At 33.8% G+C, this 12,849-nt stretch overlaps 1 long non-coding RNA gene across 7 annotated transcripts in view; it reads right to left on the reverse strand.

Annotated features, from left to right (window-relative positions):
- Nucleotides 1–8,860, reverse strand: part of LOC110007561 (uncharacterized) — a 50,670-nt gene extending 41,810 nt beyond the window's left edge. For 3 of the 7 annotated variants that reach the window (XR_016052277.1, XR_016052278.1, XR_002281507.2), the window contains exons 1-3: nucleotides 8,451–8,860; nucleotides 7,988–8,181; nucleotides 7,488–7,608 (exon numbers count right to left, since the gene is read on the reverse strand). This is a non-coding gene — a long non-coding RNA (uncharacterized LOC110007561). Of the gene's footprint in view, nucleotides 1–1,892; nucleotides 7,609–7,987; nucleotides 8,182–8,450 lie in introns of those variants that run through there. The other 4 variants (XR_016052276.1, XR_016052275.1, XR_016052274.1 and 1 more) reach the window with 4 other exon arrangements.
- Between the last annotated feature and the right edge of the window lie 3,989 nt (nucleotides 8,861–12,849).

A 12,849-nucleotide genomic window follows, 5' to 3' on the forward strand; every position in this document is an offset into this window, starting at 1 on the left:
TCAGATAAATTTATTATCAGAACAGACAATAAAGCAGTAAAACATTTTCTTACAACTAAAAACATGAAAGATAATCATAGAAAAATTCGATGGTCCAATCAAATTCACCATTATAATTTTCAAGTTAAATTTATCAAAGGCACTAATAATGTTCTTGCAGATTTTTTTAACAGGAATAGAGATTAATCAGATGGACAAAGGCAAGAGGCCACTCCTAATAAAGGAAAAAAAAGGAGGATTTCCCTAAACAAAGGAAAGAAATCAATTTGGGCTACATGTGAATGGAGAAGACTAGAAAAACCCCTCATTATTCTCAATTTGCTCAATCCTATAATTTTGAACCGATCTCTTACAAAGACATTGTAAAGATGCAAAAATATATTCAGCAATCTCTTCTAGTTGAAACTAAACAAGTTTTCAGCTTTTACTGAAATCCCAAAATACTAAATGAAATCTATAATGAGCTGAACGAGGCATGGAAAAACCATATTCTTGAAAATTGGACAATTTCGAAAACATATGTGAAAATTGTCGGATCGGATAGCAAATCTGAGTCAAGAGTTTTCAAAATTAAAAGAAAAAGTATTCGAGTCCTTTAAACAAATGAACTGGAATGAGGAATTTTGATAAAATTAATTTATTTTTAGAAGTGACTCATCTAATTGATAGTCAATCTAATGAGCCAATGTTTGAAAAGATTAAAAGAACATGTTTATATGAAAAAGCAAAAATTGTTCTACCGTTTGAAGTATTTAAAAAATTTTCTAAAATTCTTGATTCTGAACAAGTTTTTAAAATCTCGGATTTACTAAAACAGTATTATCCTAGACTATATAAAGAATTCAAAAATAATATTAAAACCATAATTTACATTGATCATGAAGAATGGTGTTTTGACGCCATTGATTGAGGAATTACAAGAAGATTGGTCTTCGAGCATCTACACTGGATGCGAATAAGACATTTTTCCAAATTTTATAAAAAGTATGCCTCATAAAGTCTCCAAGTCATGGAAATTTAATAAATATCTTGCTTTCTATATTACAAGCACAATTTGGAGATCTAGGAAAGATTCTATCAACTGTATCAAATTTGGCATTTAAAAGAAACCACAAACAGTGATTTCACTTGTGCCAAAGAAACTTCTAAAATAAGAGAAGAAATTTCCAGACTGGATATAAAAAATTAGTTATAAAAGCTATTGTCTTATTCAGTCTGAAAATTTGTTCCCTGAAAAATAATCATTCATTCAAAATAAGTGATGGGAGAAGATTGTTTGTAACATCTTCACAAACAAGTCATTGTCTTACAACCAGTTAAGGAAAAGAGACAGAAGAGTTTATGGTCCGATGTGAAAGACCCGAAAGGTTAGATCAACCACTCGAATTTATTATGGAAGTAGAAGATATTTTTGAAGAATCTGAAAGTGCCTATCATGACTGGGGAGCACAAGGCAATCTAAGTGACAACAGTTTTGACAGTATTGGAAAAGCCAATATTCAAAACATGATGGAAAACTAAAGGCGTGGTGCGACCACACCAGCAAACTTATTAAACAAATAAGAAAAACTTAACAAACAAGTAACTGGACGGATCGACTGCAGACCGATTTCGCACATGTGTCCAAATACGTGGTGAAGGAATCTACTTTTTCTGTACAAAAAACTTACCGACAATACCTTTATTGTTAAAGCTACCTACTTTTACTGCCTACTTTTACTGTTGATGCCGCCATGAATCTACTTTTACTGTTGATGGTACAATCATGGCCGACAGAATTTGTCCATTTGCTTCCTTTAAGGCTTGATTATGAGGGTTCCAATATTTTTCCAGGACAGTGTTCAATATTGTTACTGCTGCTCCTATATCAAAAAAGGCTATAATCGTTATTGTTTCTTCTTTTTCTGTAGAGATTTTTTGGACAGGTGCTATGGGTGCAGTAATTGATAAGGTATTCATTTCGAGGTTCATCTCATTATCTAATTAAAATACCGATTCTATATCATAATCATCTTATGACATGTATTTATAGATTTGGTGCATAACGTCTTCTCTTTTATTTTTTTTGGGGCATTTTTTGGCGAAATGACCTTTTTGATTGCAAATGAAACATCGATCAGTGGATTTTTTTGCAACATTTTTTCTTTCTAGAGAACTTCCATTTTTTATTTTTCTTGTGGAAGTGTTTGAATTTCAATTTTTTCTTATGCCTATTATGGTTGGGTTCTTTTACATAATTAGGATGACAATCACAGCTATTTTCGGGTGGACATTTGATTTTAAGATTTGGTAAATTGCAAGGTGTTCCAAGATTTGAGGCTGTTTCGTCAAAATTTTCTATGAATTGTTTGTGAGCACTTGGTCTAGAGCCTCGATGGTTGATTGGTATAGATTTCTTATTTTAGTGTCTACTAGGGTGGAGTTATGGGATTTTATTATGTTAGGTACAGCTATGGGTCTTATAAATGTTTGTTTAACATTTGTATTGTCAAATCCTCCTATTTTGAAGAAGTTTTTTAAGCATTCGTTTGAAATGGATTTCAATATCATTTTTATTAAATGAGCAACATTTTGAAGCATGATATTATTTTCTGGCTTGTCCAACCTGGTGTTCTGATCCTAAAATTAAGAGTGAATATATCCTATGAATGTTTGAAGATCTTGGGCTTGGTATAGAATTCGTTGTCTGAATAGCCCAATTACTACGATCCAATCTTTTAATATACCACTACATCTTGCTAGGTATTTTTTTATGACAATTTCAAGGGTTGCTCAAACATTTATGCATTGCATCAAGCGTACATATCATCAGAGCGTTCTTTATGTTGGCTTGGGAGAATGTCAACGATTGTAAATATTTTCTTTTTATCTGAGATGGGAAGTACTCTCTCATCAAAAAACATTTCTTCATCCTAGTTTTGGGGATTTTGTTATTGCTGGTTTGGAATTGGAAATTGTGGATTTGGATATACAAATTGAGGATTTGGTTGTTGTCTGTCCATTAGGAAAATTTTGCTTGTAGGTGATTCTGTTATAAAATTTCTATGGATTCTCTTGAAGAGGTATCTAGAGATACTTCCACGTCTGATTCATCATAGATGGGTTGATCAACAATTTTTATTTCGAGTTGTTTTCTTGGGTGACTTGGCTTTTTAGAAAGACTGAAATGGGATTTTCATATTCTATTATGTTGACTGCAGATTTATTTGGGTTACTGAATGATGGGGGTTCTTCTTTTATTTCTTATTTTTGTTGGCTCTCACTTTTTTGTGTTTTAGGTCGGGTTCTTAGCCTTATAGGTGGTGATAACGTTTTGTAAAATAAAGGATCAAAAGGAGTATATGATGATGAGGGTTTTAAAAGTTTTAAGGGTTGCATATAATTGGTTTTAGGACTATTTAGTGTTAGCAATACAAGTGTGAGACTATTAAAGAAGGTTTTATAGCTGCCTAATTCTTCTGGTTTTGGCAGAGGGATAAGACCTTTTTCTATTGTTCTTAGTTGAGCTTCTTAGTTTTTTTTTTTTTTTTCTTTCAGCATTAGTAGTTTGTTTGCTCTCTAGAGATCTTCATGGTATTTAGCAGGTGATATTTCAAGTAATTATTCATGAAATTTTGGATTCTTGTTTTTAATTTGAGGACAATTTTTTGTACTAAATCTATCTTTGTTGTTTGTGAATTTTGACTCTTAAGGATTTGTACTAATGCTTGGTTTTGGACAAAATTTAAAGTTGCTTCAGCTGCTAAAGGTTATTGTTGGCCTTGGGCATTGACATTGGGATTGTTCTTGATTTTCCAAGTATGGTTCTACACTCCCACTAGGTTTTCAAGTTAATGGAGGGAATTGCTCAACATAGTTTGAAGAAGAGGGGTCAAACATATAACATTCTACAGGTTTCTGAGTTTCTAATTTTTGTTGGGGTTGCATAATATATATATATATATATATATCTTTTGATAGTATGATATTAAAGGTGGGGTAGGTGGTGATAACGGTCTTGGTGGCTCGTAGGGTGGGAGGTATTTTTTTAAAGTGGGATTTGGTTGAACTAGAATGGGGTTTCCATATTCTACAAAAAAACACATAACTTCTTGTTGGTTCACCAAGGGTTCCTACTGTGGGATCTCCATTTTCATATCTCTCTCAAAGTTTTTGTTCCCAAGATTTCTTTTTGATATTTTTATTTGGCAAATTATTCATATCTTAATCCATTAAGTCAAATTGATCTTGAATACAACCAGGGCATTCGCAAAAGGGGTCAAAATTTTTGTGACCGTCTTTTGTTTTTTCTTCATAGATGGGCATTTCATTATTTTTCGAGGCTATGATCGGTAGTATCATCATTTGAGTTTGGAATAGGGGTTGTGCAGGGTTTATTGGAAGATTGGTTGGGAATGTGATTCTACAGTTCCATCTTACATAGGAACATAAATGGGGTTTGTTGCTTGAATAGGTTTTTCAGCTGGTTATCTCAATTTTTCATAACAAGTGATCCACTTGTTAGGGAGAAGTTGTATCAGCTCCTCTCTAGGAATTTGTTTTGGAACATAAGTGTGACAGGGTGCTCCTGTTTCACTAACATTGATAAATACAGCTTTGTCTGGATTAAGCTCCTTTCAGATAGGTAGTTAATTATAAGGCATGATTTTGGACCCTATTGGCCATCTGGTAGTAAAGGGTCACAATATGTGAGTCTGAGACCATAGGGGTTCTAGCCATCTATATCGGGACTCTTAAGGCTTTTAGCATATTTGAATATGTAAGGGTCATTGTGAAGTTTGAGAAAAGGGTTAAAAAAATTGTTCCACAATTTAAGGTGATTGAAATAGTGGCAATGCAAGCATGCTCATATTTCAAAAACCTTGTGTCTTCTAGTAATGCTATTTTGGATGAGATTAGGAAGCCATCTCTTCCATGAAATGTTAATACAAGTCTTACTGCTCCAAAATGGATATAGGCATAATTTTCCTTTTAAACGCTTGGGATATGTTCTAGTAAGGCTAAGGTAATAGATTTTGCGGTTTTTTTCTTTGGAATAATTTATGTAGTGTCTTAGTGACTGATGGTGACGATTCTCTAAAAATATGATAGGGATTTAAAGGGAGTAGCTCTTGTAGGGCATTGGTTGAGGCTTCAGGGATATAATCTATTTGGTATAAACTTTCTAATTCAAAGACTGGGCTAGTTCTTAGATAATCGGCATATAGGATTTAGACTTACTTGGCTCTGATACCAAGGAAGCCACTAGTTGATTCGACAGCCTTTCGTCGCCACCTCCATTACGAGGTATCAACGGTGGCACAGAAAAGGTATCAGACCAACGTCTGAATACCCGGAGGATTCTAAAGATGCCATGTTAAGGGACGAACCCACGGCACCATGCACCTTAGAAGAGCCTCCTAAAGAACGATAAAATAAGAATGATATGAAAAAAAAACGGAAGAAAGACAAAAGAAAAGAAGAGAAGAATGAAGAAAGAAGAAGATGAAGAAGAATGGGTTGAGAGAGAAAGAGAAGGTTGTTAAGAAGAGGAAAGGAGAGAAGAAGAAGTAGAAGAAAGAAAAGAAGTAGAAGAGGAAGAAGGAGAAGGAGCCACCCATTAATTCAGCAGCCTTTCGTTGCTACCTCCCCTAGGAGGCATCAACGGTAGAACAGAAAAAGTATCAAACCAAAGTCTAAATACCCCGGAGGATTCTTAAAATGCTATGTTAGGAGACGAACCCACTGCACCATGCACCTCATAAGAGCGGTAGAGTGAGAACGATATGAAGAAGAACGGAAGAAAGAGAATAGAAAGAAGAGAAGAAAAAGAAAGGGTCAAGAGAGAAGAAGTGGAAATGAGAGGAGTAGTGGAAGAAAGAAAAGAAGAACAAGAAGAGAAGGAAGGAGAAGGAGCCACCAGTTAATTCGGCAGCCTTTTGGTCACCTTCCCTAGGAGGCATCAACGGTAGCATGGAAAAAGTACTCTTTCTCATTTATCAAAAAGATCATTAAAAGGGATTACCAGAAGGGATTAGTATAGTGCTACTTCAAATCCATGAAGAAAAATGAAACAAAATAGTAGAGGAGTCTCCCCTGTAGTTAAAGGAGGGTGAGTGACGTCCATAAACAGATGTCTTTAGGGTTGCACTTGAGTGAGCATATATACTTGAAAACAGAATACAATGGTACAAACTTTGGGACAAGAATATTCTAGATAATGGCTAATGTTATTGGCAATGAATCATTAGTAGGATATGCCAAAATGAAGAAATAGACATGTCATATGAAATTAATCATGGAAAATGAATTTCCGACAACATTTTCTCTCTAGGTTCATATTACCTATCAAGCTCATATTCTTTCTGAAGTTCGTATTATCTATCAAGTTTTGGACCATTATAGGCATGTCCCATGCTATTAAGAAGTCAAAAAGTTCAACTAGCATAATATATAAAGACAACCACCATTGTTCGTTCTTCTATTCCATTCAATAAATTCCAGACACAAATGACGTACTGTACGAACGCCTGAACTGGAAATGTTTTGTTATCCCCCCAGGTCCACAAGATCAAGCTGTCTATTTTTAATAAGCTCCTCATCCACTCACGCATCTTTTACATTGACAGTTCTAGAAAACATGGAATGGGAACAGTTGCATTAAAAATCAAGCATATCTAATCATGCATCTTTTCTTAAAGGGATTGAAAACCAGAAGTCAACATACAGCAATATATTCCTTGTATTTATAATGCTTTGTATTTATAATGAAATATGTTACTATGAATACTATATCACTGCTTGCTGTGCTTGATTAGTAACATTTCGGCAGTATGACTTTTTACTAACCCTCTTCCTAAAGGTTATAGATCTCATTGGCACCATCGACAAACTCTTCCTCCAAACCTCTCACTACAATGCTGCCTTGTCCATCCTCTATAAGAGAAATTGACTTCCTTGATTTATATTCAAGAGATCTAGGATACTCCTTGGGTGCTAATAAATCAGTTATTTCTCCAAGTAGGTTATTATCATACTGTAATGTGCCTTCTGTTCTTTAAAAGTGTCGAAAATCTGGTGAACTGCTCTTGGAATCACATTAGACTCAACAGGTAATTCACCTCGGTATAATGAAAGAAATAAACATATAGATAAAGATCCAAAACTCTTATAATGTGCATATGATTGGTAATGCAAGAAATTCTTTTAATTGTAAATCTGAGCTTTAGATTCCCCTTCCATGTTGTATGTTTTTCTTGTGCCAGTTTTCCAATATGCAAATATAGTGCAGTTAAAACCTTCAAGGCCTGCATTAATTATGGGTGTTATTGGCATGATCATATATTGCTTTTGAGATTTGTGGCCAAAAAACTGCAATTAATTTTGTAAAATGAGATCAATAAAACTCTGATTCTTAGGGTAACTGTGTGATCAGAAACCTAGAATTCTAGGAAAGACAAATTAAAAGTCATTTTAATAGAAAGAAGCCCCCATCTCTTGTAGTGTACCTTATAGAAGGTGAAGGAACTGTCGATTCTGTTAGTTTGCATAACAATCACCTCCCTTCTTTGCTCATTGCAAGAGAGAACTTTAAGTATGTTTGGTCTAAGATCATCATCACTTAAAGATCTACACAAGATCAATAAAAAGTAATTTTAGTATCCATAATCACGTTCTACAAGAGCCCAATTAAGAATATTTGAATTAAAGTTAAAATTCACACCATTATACGAAATAAACTTGAGGACTAATTTCTTAAAACCATAGACAAATCTAAACCGTAATAAAACAATCAGATCATTAATATTTATTTTACAAACAGGACCAACCGCAAGAAAAAAATGATAAAAGATTATGTAAAAACATCCTAGACCAACAGATTAAACTAGAGCACTTGAGTATTGGAGGAAGAGAGAGACAGATGACAGATCTAGAAATGGGAATCAACATGGAGAACTGGAATTCCTATACCCAGTATCATAAATGTGGACATGGTAATTGCACATACCTGCATCTTAACACAAACTGCACATTAAGCTATCTGTCTTTCTCATGCCTATTGATGTTGCAACCGGAAACAGCAGTCCCCACTGTTCTCTTATTATCTCTGAAGGAGGCGTAGACAAAGAGGAAACACAACCCCATCGAACCCTACTTTCTCTGCTAATGATGTTGGGGTGTATGATACACTATCAAAATTACCTGCAAAACCCAATAATAATTCACCTTCTAAGAAAACAGATTTAAAACAAGAAAACTCAACTGTTTACTACTTGGGTCAAGTACGCGTTCAAATATCAGCCACGCAACTCTGGAGCATCATCCCATGCTTCTGATTAAAAAAGAAAAAATAGAGAGAGAGCAGGGATGGTCTTGACGCATGGAAACAACAGGGTAAAGTAAGAGAGAGATCAATTCTCTGAAATGACAAACCGTGACATCCATTCAACAAAGAATTCACAGAGACATACCTTGAGGCCTTGATGTGGTGATCAGAGCTATAAGAAATGAAAATTGAGTGAGAGAGAGAGAGAGAGGCTTACTTTTTTAGTAGCAGGCTCTCTCTTGCTTAGAGAAGCAGGGGTGAACGCATAAATGAATTTCTAATTTTTGAAATGGGAGAAGAGGGGTTTTAACGGCCAGGATCTTGGGTGGGTCTTCTCGACCGTTGGTCTCCTTGAGGGATTGAAATTGTTGGCTTTAATTGATGGGAAAAGTTTGATTGATTGGCTTGTTATTAGAAACAGTGAAATGGTTTTCGTCTCTTTTTGGAAAAAGTTTATACAAGGTTGCAACCTTAAAATGTAGAATTATATATGCATTTCAAAAATCCATCGAAGAATGTTGTTTTAATGTTGAAGAACCCTCTAATTGATCATCTCGACATCGAAATATATAAATATGAAAAAAAAAAAAATTTTGAGCCCCAAAAATAGAGCATCTTGCAACACATTATCTAGACCGTTCATTTTTAAGATTTTTATATATTTATAGATCTACTTGATTTTGATCATTTTTAAGTTTAAAATTTTATAATTAGATATAAAAATAGATTTTGAGATAATCTTAATAATTTTTTACAACAAAATTACGTATTACAAAAACATTTGGAGGTGCACCTTAATTGGATTGTTTAAGGTTGCAACCTTACAGCAACCGTACCCTTATTTTTTACTTTCTTGTTTTTTAGTTAATCCAAGAGTGATGGATTTGAACTGTGATGAATTGGGAGAAAATATGTTACCAAATAAAAATGCACGGCCTACCCTCACATCATCACCGTCCATGCTATGGATGGGACGATGATAACCCCATTAATATACTGACTCGGAGTTTGCTGAGATAGCTCAGAGCGTAGAGTGTAGGAAAGCACAACTCGGCTCCCGAACCTGGCCTTGGGCCAGGCGGAGTAACTCAATCAAGTTAGCCTGAGTTGGGCAGGTCGTGGGCAAGCCAAAAAGTGTTAAAAAAAAAAATCAATTAGTCAAAAAATATAAAAAATATGCTTAAAATATAATTAAGGGAAATTTAGGGTGAGGTTTGTATAAGGTTGCCTCCTTATACATTAGAAGTCAGGTGCGCCTATAAGATTTATTTAGAGATGTCGTTTCATCATCAAAAATCTTATGATAGCTTCAAAATCTCTTTTTATCTTCAGTTAGAAAATTTAAATTTTAAAAAAACGGTAGATGATCAATAAACACTTGAAAATCTTGAAATCAGACGGTCCATATGACTTTTTACAAGATGTATTATTTTTTGAACTTGGAATTCTTGTTTTTCTTCATGTCCATTCATCTCAAGATCGAGATGATCAGTTGGAGGGTTCTCTTATGTGAAAACACTCTCCACTGTAGGATTTTTGAGATGTACCTTTCCTCAACAGTATAAGGTTGCAACTTTATACAAACTTTTTTCGAAACAAAAACCCCCCAAAAGAGACTTTCTAGACAACCTACCCCCAATAAATTTTTTTTAGCAACTTTTACCTCAAATTGAACTTTCCTAGCAAATACCTCCAAGTAAAAAAAATATCTTCTTTTTTTTAAAAAAAAAAAAAATGGCCATAGTGCCAGACTGCCCCCATTTTGTGTCAGACTGAATGCTGAAAGTGCTAGACCACATACTTTCCAGAAGCCCTAAATGTCAGACCGCCCCCATTTTGTATTGGTCCGCATGCCCAAAGTGTCGGACCACCCCTTCTTTATGCCGGCCAAAGGGTATTTTGAACTTCATTTTACCATTTTTAGGACTTGGGGTTATTTGCTAAGAAATTTAAATTTGGGGTAAAAATTGCTAAAAAAAAAACTTGATTGGAGAAAGTTGATATGATTTTGGGGGGCTTTTATAATTTTCCTTATAATTAAACAAAACATATTTAAATGAGGTTAAAAAAGTAGTAAAAATAAATAGATTTTAAAAAAAAATCAATTTGTGATGATGGGCTGTTAAAAAGGAAGGACAATGTAAAAATAAGTATTTATGATCAAAATACTTCCCAATCTATCCAAAATAATAGGAAATATATAAAAAATATATATTTTACATATAAATTCCTTATTTTTTAGATTTTTTATAACTTTTTTTTAAAATCTTCTTAAGTCCCTGAGCTTGACCACCATACTCGGAGTACTTGGGCTCGCCAGGGTGGCGCAGCCGAGTTGCTTGAGCGAGTCCGGGTTCGCTTGCCCGAATAGTTGAACGCTGGTTTCGTAAGTCTTCGAAACGGGGACAAGCCCCGAGCTACCTTAAAGTAGTGGATTTATGTTACACGTTGAAATGTAATGAGATAATTTTTAAAGAATAAAAATGATCAATACGATGAAACTCAAAATATCCGTTATGACGAAGTATTAGAATTTTCACATGCCAAGAAATATTGAATATTTGCATACAAATATAAGTAATATTAGAATAAAAATTAAAATTAGTCATATATGTAATTAAAATATTAGAAATTTAATTTTTTTTTTCACTGTAAAGACAATATAATGTATTTTAATGATTTGAAAATTTGTAATAAAAGTTTATGGTATTTAACCCATAAAGGAAAGAGCCGATATAGGTTGCAGCCTTAAATTGTAGAAATAAGGAAAAAATCTATAATTGATCATCTCGACATCAAGATGTACAAAAAAAAAAAAAAGGATTTTGATTCCTATAAAGATCGGATCTTGCAACAATTTATTTAGATTGTCCATTTTCTAGATTTTTATTTGTTTTTAGATCTACTTGATTTGAACTATTTTTAGGTTTAGAATTTTATAATTAGAGATGAAAATAGATTCTTAGGTCATCTTAATAATTTTTTACACCAAAATACATATTGCGGTAATATTTGTGATGGTTTTCTGTGGCCATTAAAAGCCTTATGATAGGATGTGATTAATATCTGATATAGTGGAACATAAATACAGTGGTTGTGTGGTCCTTTGTGGACCAGATTTGACTTGACGTACTACGCGAGAACTAAACTAATGAGGGTTTTATGGGTTATCTTTTAATAAGGTTGGAGTTGTCCGGATGAGTAAGTCGAAGGACATTGTGATGGTTGCCCTTTAGAAAAGAGGGTCAAAGCCTCATCATCGAATCATCACACGCATGTACATATGATAGTCGTGTCGGGAAAGTGAACTACCTTTCAAGGTGAAGCGTGTACATGTGCGAGAGATTACCCTTATGCAGTAAAAGGTCTAGGTGACATTGGTTCGTCTCTAGAGGAGAACCTGTAATCCATAAACTAAGATTGTGTCCTCTTATCTATTGGCTCACTTTGGTGGCTCAATTATGAATCCCTGTAGTAGTTTGTAGGTCATAAGAACCACTGGGTCAGTTTGAGAAAGCAAGTGTGGATTACAGTCTACAGTAGAAGGTGGAGTACTCCAGCAAATTCATAATTCTTATATCTTGTCAGATTCCCAACAAAATTATTAAGATTTAATTATTTTGATGTTATATGATTTTTAGATTAATTATTTGAAGGTGACATGAACTGTCTGCTTCACTATCCATGCTAGTGTTCATTCACTTTCCTTAATTGGATTGTAGAATTGGGAGAATCAGAACATAACATGGTTTTAGTTTCCCTTGTTCTAGTGGGAGGCATGATCATTAGATTGTTTGTGGTATAAGACCAATGGGCTAGAAATACATTTTTTTAAAAAAAATTCATTGTATAAAAACTCAAGGGTTTAAATGCATGATTATCTCAATGCAGAACCATAATACATATATTCCAACCTACAAACATGGTTTATACACATTTGAATAATAAAATTCAACCATAATAGGTCCATTATAAATCCCTTACTCAAAAATTCAATTAAACTAAATACAATATTTAAATATTCACATTATACATCTCTATATTATATTGCATGACTTGCACTGCCAATTCCTCATTATATCAAAATTATATGATAATTTCATCTTCATTATTCATCGTCATCGTATATCATAATATCTCATACACATCATATATTTGATCATAATAATTCAATAAGATTTCAATTCGCATAAACAATAATGTATAGCATTAAAGCTCATACTGAAAGATTAAAAAACAATCTCAATATTCACACAACATACTCAATTTAACCAATCATGAATCCATTTAATAACTGTAAATACATCAAATTAACATGCAAACATACATGGAGAAACCATGGTTCGAATCCCTTGCGCCCGGGTCACGAAATGGCCTTTTGAGAACTTAATTTTGTCTCGTTGTAAAAGGCACGAGTGATAATAATAACTCAAGGAGATTAATCCAATGGGAATCAAATGATCATATTTATTTCACTTAATGGGAATCAAATCATGAGAGAGATATGGATCAAAATAGCCCTTCAAAGTTTGATAGAGATACTA

Source organism: Amborella trichopoda, chromosome 3 (genome assembly GCF_054954075.1).
Source record: "Amborella trichopoda isolate Santa Cruz 75 chromosome 3, AtrichopodaSantaCruz75HAP2 v2.0, whole genome shotgun sequence".
Taxonomy (NCBI): domain Eukaryota; kingdom Viridiplantae; phylum Streptophyta; class Magnoliopsida; order Amborellales; family Amborellaceae; genus Amborella; species Amborella trichopoda.